This window comes from Leptodactylus fuscus, chromosome 7, assembly GCF_031893055.1.
Source record: "Leptodactylus fuscus isolate aLepFus1 chromosome 7, aLepFus1.hap2, whole genome shotgun sequence".
Classification (NCBI taxonomy): domain Eukaryota; kingdom Metazoa; phylum Chordata; class Amphibia; order Anura; family Leptodactylidae; genus Leptodactylus; species Leptodactylus fuscus.
Window position 1 is genome coordinate 25,478,441 of NC_134271.1, and position 7,692 is coordinate 25,486,132.

A 7,692-nucleotide genomic window follows, 5' to 3' on the forward strand; every position below is an offset into this window, starting at 1 on the left:
GTTGTTTGATGCCCTAAAAAGTGCGAGATATTACCAATTCGGCCACCAGAGGGGAAGTGAAATCTATTCCGTAGCCGTCCTGGATAGTTTGGATAACCCAGGGATCCTGCATCTACTGGCGCCAGGTGTCTAGATGGTGAGAGAGACACCCGCCTATCTCTGGACTTGAGACGTGGGGGCTTAGTCAGAGGCCCTTCTTGCGCTCGCGGGAGACGCCCCGCCCCCTACCACTGGACTGGGAACTAGCACACCTCTGACCTCTAGAGCCTTTAGAGGAGGATCCACAGCCATGAAAGGACGCCCTACTCCTTTCAGGCGGTTGTGGGGGATTCTTTGTCTTTGTATCTGCCAGATTCTCCATGATCCTGTCAAGTTCCCTGCTGAAGAGCCTGCCAGGCTCGAACGGAAGTGTCGACCCTCCACAGCTTCAGCCATAATGGACGCCTGGCTAGGGTGGAGAGGGCCATCTCCTTGGTGGTCCACCATTAAATTGATGTCGGACATGACCGACAGGAGGTCGTCACGGTGGACCCGTGTCTATGTGCCTAGATAGGGACGCCGCCTCGGCCCACAGGCCTGAGACCACCTCATTGGCTGCAATGGCTACAGAGGCCTGAGAGGAGGCAGTGGAGTATGCCCGCCTTAGGGACCCCTCCACTCGGCGGTCCAACGGGTCCCACAGACTTGAGCCATCCTCTGCGGAAAGCACTGTTTGGTGGCACAGCTTCGCCACCACGATATCCACTTTGGGTGGCGGACCCCAGACCCCTTGCTGGGAATCTGTCACCGGAAAGAGCGTTTTGAACCGGGTAGATGGTGTAAAGGCTCTCTCAGGGCGCCTCCACTCTCCTTCCATCACGCGGACCAGGTCCGAGTTGGCTCGGAATGTCTTCGCCTTGCGGCTAGGTCCCTCACCAGCCTCACGGTCTCTGGGCCTAATGGCCCTAAAGAGTCTACCCATCTTTTCCAAAGGAAAGATCTCTTTCTCTGTCTCCTCTACGTCCGAGAACTCCGCCTCCCCGATATGCAATCTTTCCAAGAGGGGGAGGGAGGGCTCAGCCACATCTAGCCAAGGCCTCTTTGCTAGATGAGAAATGGTATCATCCATCTTTCTCATAGACTGGGAGACAAAATCTTTAACCCATGAGACTACTTTCCTGATGGGGGTAGTCTCAGAGGGGGGGCCCTACATCCCTGACAGAACCTGTATTCGCAGGCGTCTGGGAGGGGGATCCTGCATTTGGCGCAGGCCAAATGTCTTCTCTTAGAGGCGGACTTCCTTCGCGGGAGGGTGGATGAGTATGAGGAAGACATTCTGAAAGGGGAGAGAGAGAGAAAAAACACACACATGCAACATGAGGGTCCTGTGTCTCCTAAGGCTAAAATCCCCCACCTCCTCCCCCTCCACCAGAGCTCTACGGAAAGGAAATCCAACTTTGTGCAGTGGATCAGTCTTCTGAGGCAGCAGCTCTCAGATGATGTGCCTGTAACCGAAGCGACAAACAATACTGAATGGTGGAGGGGGGTTTAAGTAGGAGGGCTGTGGAGGGAGAGGCGGAGCCACATATACGCCCCTTCAGGCCCCTGACACACTCTGCTATACCTGAGATCAGACCACAATGGAGACTGTTGTGGACCGATCTTAGACTCTGCCTCCTCCGGCAAAACCAGCATTGATTGGCCGAATGCTGTACATTGTATGGCATTTGGCCAATCAACGCTGGTCAATGCATTCCTATGGGAAAAAGTCAGTTCCCGCATATTGCAAGCTGACAGGTATCCCGACCAGATAGAGTCCCAAAGAGCTGGGTGAGTGACATTCCCACCTAAATAAAGGTAATCCCTAGCTAACCCTGCCTGTACATCTATCCCTATCTCACAGTCAGAATTAATGCTGGTTCTGCCGGAGGCTCGTCTGTGAGGAGGCGGAGTCTAAGATCGGTACACAGCAGTCTCCATTGTGGTCCGATCTCAGGTATAGCAGAGTTGACACAGCTCCTCTACACCTGAGATGCAGCAGAGCTGGCCGTGCACTGAGCTCTGCTACACCTGAGATGTAGCAGTGCTGTGTGCTCAACAGTGCTTATTCAGCAAGATATTTTTATGGAATGTCATCATTGTGTCCATTGTCCTGATCCATCAAGAAGATGAGAATAGGGCTGAGTCGCTCGAGGGGGTTCCACTGCATTCGCCCAAGGAGAACGTTTGGTGTGGGTTCACCTCATCATTCATGATCGGACCGTTCTTTTTCGAAGATTTGGGCCCAACTGGGGTTGCCACCTGTTCCGTCACAGCAGCGAGGTACCGGACAATACTGGAAACAGTGTTCGTTCCCCAACTCCAACAGCGGCAGTGTCTGCAGACGATCACCTTCATGCAGGATGGAGCCCCACCTCACATCGCAAATCCTGTGAAGAACGCTCTTCGTTCACATTTTCCCGATGACAGGATTTAGAGCCGCTCATTCCCTACAGCGTGGCCACCGAACTCTCCGGATCTCACTCCTTGTGATTTCTGGTTGTGGGGACACTTGAAGGAGTGTGTTTATCGGGGGAATGTCGAAACCCTGCCTGACCTCAAAGACCGCATCATGTTGGAAGTGCGCAGCATCTCACCAGAGACGTTACATGCAAGCATCGAGCACGTTCTGCATAGGATGACCATGCTCATCATGCATGATGGCAGCCACATTGAACAGTCATGCTAGTCGGTGGTCCAAATGGGACATCCGTAAGTATCGACAGACGGGTTTTGCGCCGCACGCTCACTGTACAGCGCCACATTATTCCCTGGTGGGGAGTTTTTGTATTTTTTTTTTTTTTCATGCAGTCCATTTCCCCATGCCTTGATTAGCACACATACAAATTTTCAGGCATTTCCGTCCATTGGGTCAGCCTGCACACGACTCCAAACACCTGAGGTTATATTATGGCCACCCTGTATAATTGTCCCCCATATAGGTTGTCGTATCTTAATTATCTCCACCATACATAATATTCCCCCCATACAGTAGGTAATAGTGCCCTCCTATACGTATACCAGGTGCGTAACTACCGTGGTAGCAGTGGAAGCGGCTGCCACAGGGCCCAGGACATTAGGGGGCTCGGTGACAGCTGCTACCGCTGCGTTTTTTTGGTTTATTTTCTTTAGGCCGTTACCGCTGGAGTTACTCCAGCCGGTAACGGGCCCTATTTACTTACCGATCCTGGCTGGGCTGGGATCGGTAAGTGACACCGCGGGCCCCACAAAGATTATCGTTATACTCGGGGGTCTTCGCAGACTCCTGAGTATAATGATCGGAGGCCCAGGAGAGGTAAAAAACATATTCCCCCGGGTCTCCGATTATTATACTCTGGGGTCTGAAAAGACCCCAGAGTACAATAATTATTTATGGGTGTCCACAGTGCGGCATAATACTGTGTGCAGGGGCCACTATGGGGTACAATACTGTGTGCAGGGGCCACTGAAGGACATAATGCTGTGTGCAGGGGCCACTAAGGGACATAATAGAGCGCACAGGAATGCGGAGGAGGGGGTTGGTCGAAGTCGGGGGGGGGGGGGGGGCATGTCAAAAGTTCGCCACGCGGCCCCGCCATTCCTAGTTACACCACTGACATATACGTAATAGTATCTCAGTACCAGAGAGCAGGAGACTGCATAGCTAACAGTAGGAGACATTAGTTTGGCAATGGAGCGTATGAAGTCATAGGGGCCCAGTCACAAATGCAACCACTGTGACCCCCCTCCCCCATAGCTATTTGTTCTGTCTGTGGCCTTAAGATCCCCAGCACTTCCCGCCATAGGAACCACTGTCTACAGCTATACACAGTGGATCAGATGGTGATGAGTGCTCGGGATCTTCAGGCCGAAGACAGAACAAACCGACATTGCTGTAACTCACTTTTTTTTTTTTTTGCTATTGTGTCTGGGTGTTTGGTAAACTTTTTTGTAATATACTTTATTATCCTATTTAACTTCCTTTGTAATAGAAAACAGGCTGTAACATTCTCCTTAGCAGTGACAGTGACAAGAGGACATCCTCTACGTCTGGAGGAGAGAAGGTTTCACCAGAAACATAGAAGGGGATTCTTCACAGTAAGAACAACTAGGCTCTGGAACTCTCTGCCCCGGGAAGTGGTGATGGCGGATTCACTGAACAAGTTCAAAGTGGGCCTGGATGCCTTCCTTGGAGAGAAAAATATAATGGGTTATGGTCTCTAGATTTTAAGGACACGTTGATCCAGGGTTTTATACTGACTGCCAGATTTGGAGTCGGGAAGGAATTTTTTCCCCTGAAATAGGGCAATTCGCATGAGCCTCATGGGGTTTTTTTTGCCTTCCCCTGGATCAACACTGTAGGGGATTGTAGGGTTATAGGTTGGACTTGATGGACTCATGTCTTTATCCAACCTCATCTACTATGTAACTATGTAACCCTCCAGCACAGTGGTTTTTAACCTTGTTTGAGATACTGAACCCACCAGTTTCATATGCACATTCACCGAACCCTTCTTTAGTGATAAATCAAATATGATTTATTTCCAAATTCAAGACATAGGTTAAGGGTTCGATCAAACCCTGGTTAAGAACCGCTGCTCTAGCAGCTGTTAACTAGTTCAATGTCTGTACACATTTGTGTTGTGTTTGTGTGAATATGCAGAGCTGAAAGACAGTTCTGATATCATAAGAAAGCTGAGATTTTCAGATTGAAGTACTAACTATAGCAGAATCTCAGATATTACAAGTTAAAAGCATAGTTGGGAATGTGATTTTTATATGTATCATGACCTGCTGCATATTACGGTACCATTTTTCTAGATGGTATAAAACTGGAGATACAGCCATTGAAGTTGCCATCCTCCTTTGGGGATTGAGTACGGTTGTACAGACAGACTTAGGATCACTGGTTTGGAATGTGACCTTACACCTTTGTATTAGACAGTACCAAGACTTAGTATAAGTCTATAATAAAGTTGTGCTAGACTCACACTGTCATAGAGTCTTAGGAAAAATGTCGCAGTAAAAAACATCTTGCATGGATGACTTTATCTTTGCCGCTTTCAGTTTCAAAACAACGGCCACCCAGTGGGACCTAATGATAGTCCAGGGCAGGGGTAGGGAACGTACGGCTCTCCAGCTGTTGCAAAACTACAACTCCCAGCATGCATACTGGCTCTGCTGTTCTGGGAACTCCCATGGAAGTGAATGGAGCATGCTGGGAGTTGTAGTTTCACAGCAGCTGGAGAGCCGAAGGTTCCCTACCCCTGGTCCAGGGGGTGCACTGGGCTCTGTGTGTAACAGCTTTTCTGGCGCCTCACCTATCCATTTTTTTGGTCCCCAATGTACCCAAACAAGGGAGTACAAGTGCTAGCGTGAACCGAGCAGTAGAACTACAGTGCAAGAACCACCAAGAAGCAAAATTAACCCAATAATGCAATACTGAGCTATAGCCTCTATAGAAAAGACAGTGGGGCATATTTTGTACACAGTCAATGGCTTCACCATAACTCAGGAGCACTATTTATCTATCATCCATCTATCTATCTATCATCCATCCATCCATCCAACCACCCCTCTGTCTATCTATCCGTCCCTCTATCTATCTATCTATCTATCTATCTATCTATCTATCTATCTATTTATCTCTCTCTCTTTCTATCTCTATCTCTCTATCTATCTCATATCTATCAAATCAAATAGGCTTTATTGGCACGTCCGAATGGATATTTGGCATTGCCAAAGCTAGTAAAGTGTGTGTGTGTGTGTGTGGGGGGGAGAGTTGGAGTCGAGGGGGAGAGTATGGGGGTGTGTGGCTGATTTGGGGTTTAACAGTCCATGGAGTTTCAACTTCCTCTTAGTTGGTGACCTCTGTATGGGAAGGTGGGGTGGGGCAGGTGGTTTGGGGTATAACAGTCCGTGGAGTCTCATCTTCCTCTTGTTTTTGACAGCTGGACACGTATTGGGCAGCAATCTCCACAGTGGCCTCTTCTTCTCCCAGTAGGAGTCTATCTATCTATCTATCTATCTATCTATCTATCTATCTATCTATCTATCTATCTATATTTCTATCTATCTATCTATCTATCTCCTATCTATCTATCTATCTATCTATCTATCTATCTATCTATCATCTCTCTCTCTCTCTCGCTATGCCAGTAAGGAACTGTCTGGTATAACTCACACCACAAAACTTGTGAAACACAAATTAGATTATTATCTCAATGAAAAGGTATTCTAATAATAAGATACAGATTAAAAAGCACTGCCCAAAATATCCTCACATACCATACAAACAAGATTTTCCTGATCTTAGGAATGTCTTCTCATCTGTTATACAATCCAGAGTGATTATTCAGCACCTTCTTCCACTCCCAGCGCTGACCTCTTCTGAAGCCACGTCCACATGTCTTTAGTGTATGGTAGAACCCTGCCTGTCTGAGCAGACCCTCTTTGTCGCATGTCCGGTCTTCCTACTTATGAAGTCTCGCTTTATATCCTGTCCTCTTTATTACATCTCTTCCTCACTTCTCTGTTGTTCTTATCTGTGTCCACCAGTCCTGTGTCTATGGAGCCATAGAGATGAATCAGCGGGCTAGCCTTGAAAAAGAATGCTAGCACACTGACAAAGCACACGGCTGTGTGCATAGAGCCTTACCCTTCACATCTGCGTTCAGTATTCCATTCGGGGAGTCCACATGGGGACCCCCCAAACGGAATACCGAATGCAACTGCAAGCACAGTGCAGTGAAAGCACACAGGCCCCATAGACTATAATGTGGTCCGTGTGCTTGCCGCGCATGCCCGCACAAATCATGCGGACAGGAAAGTATAATGTAAACTACTTTCCTGTCCACATGTTCCCTGTGTAGATCTGGCAGCAAGCACACGAGCCATTATGGTCTATGGGGTCCGTGTGCTTTCACTGGCACACCCCTTGCACTTGTGTTCGGTATTCCGTTCGAGGGGTCCTCATGCGGACTACCCCGGACGGAATACCAATGCAAATGTGAACGAGGCCTTAGGCTAGGTCCCTATGGAGGTATCTGGAAAGTAGGCATGTCTTCTCTCAAATCCCTCTCCAAATTCTGTCCCTCTGGATTCCGAGACAGAAAGCTGAGAAAGAGTTTTGGCTTTCTGCTGCTGGTTCGCTAGTTGATAAGCCTCAGACTCACTGGCCCAGATTTAATATTGTGGATACTGGAAACTAGACACTGGTAAACACTCCGCATCTTCGGCACATATAATTTGGGCTAGAAATTTTTGACATGATAGACACGTGTGTGTGAATTCTCAGAAGAAAGGGGTGCCGCTTAAAGGGGTTGTCCAGGATAACTGGAAAGCTCCTCACTAATCTAAACAACCCTCCCCCATCCTACTTTCTAAATAACATAATTAATCAAAAACTTAGGCCTCGTTCACATCTGCTTTGGTATTCTGACCGGGGGACTCCGCATGAGGACCTCCCCGAACGTAATACCGAATGCAACTGCAAGCGGTGTGCCAGTGAAAGCACACGAATCCCCATAGACTATAATGGGGTCCGTGTCCTTGCCGCCAGATCTCCTCAGGGATCATGCGGACAGGAAAGTAGTTCACAATGATTCGTATGCGGGCAGCGCACGGCAAGCACACGGACCCCATTATAGTCTATGGGGATCCATGTACTTTTACTGAACACTGCTTGCAGTTGCG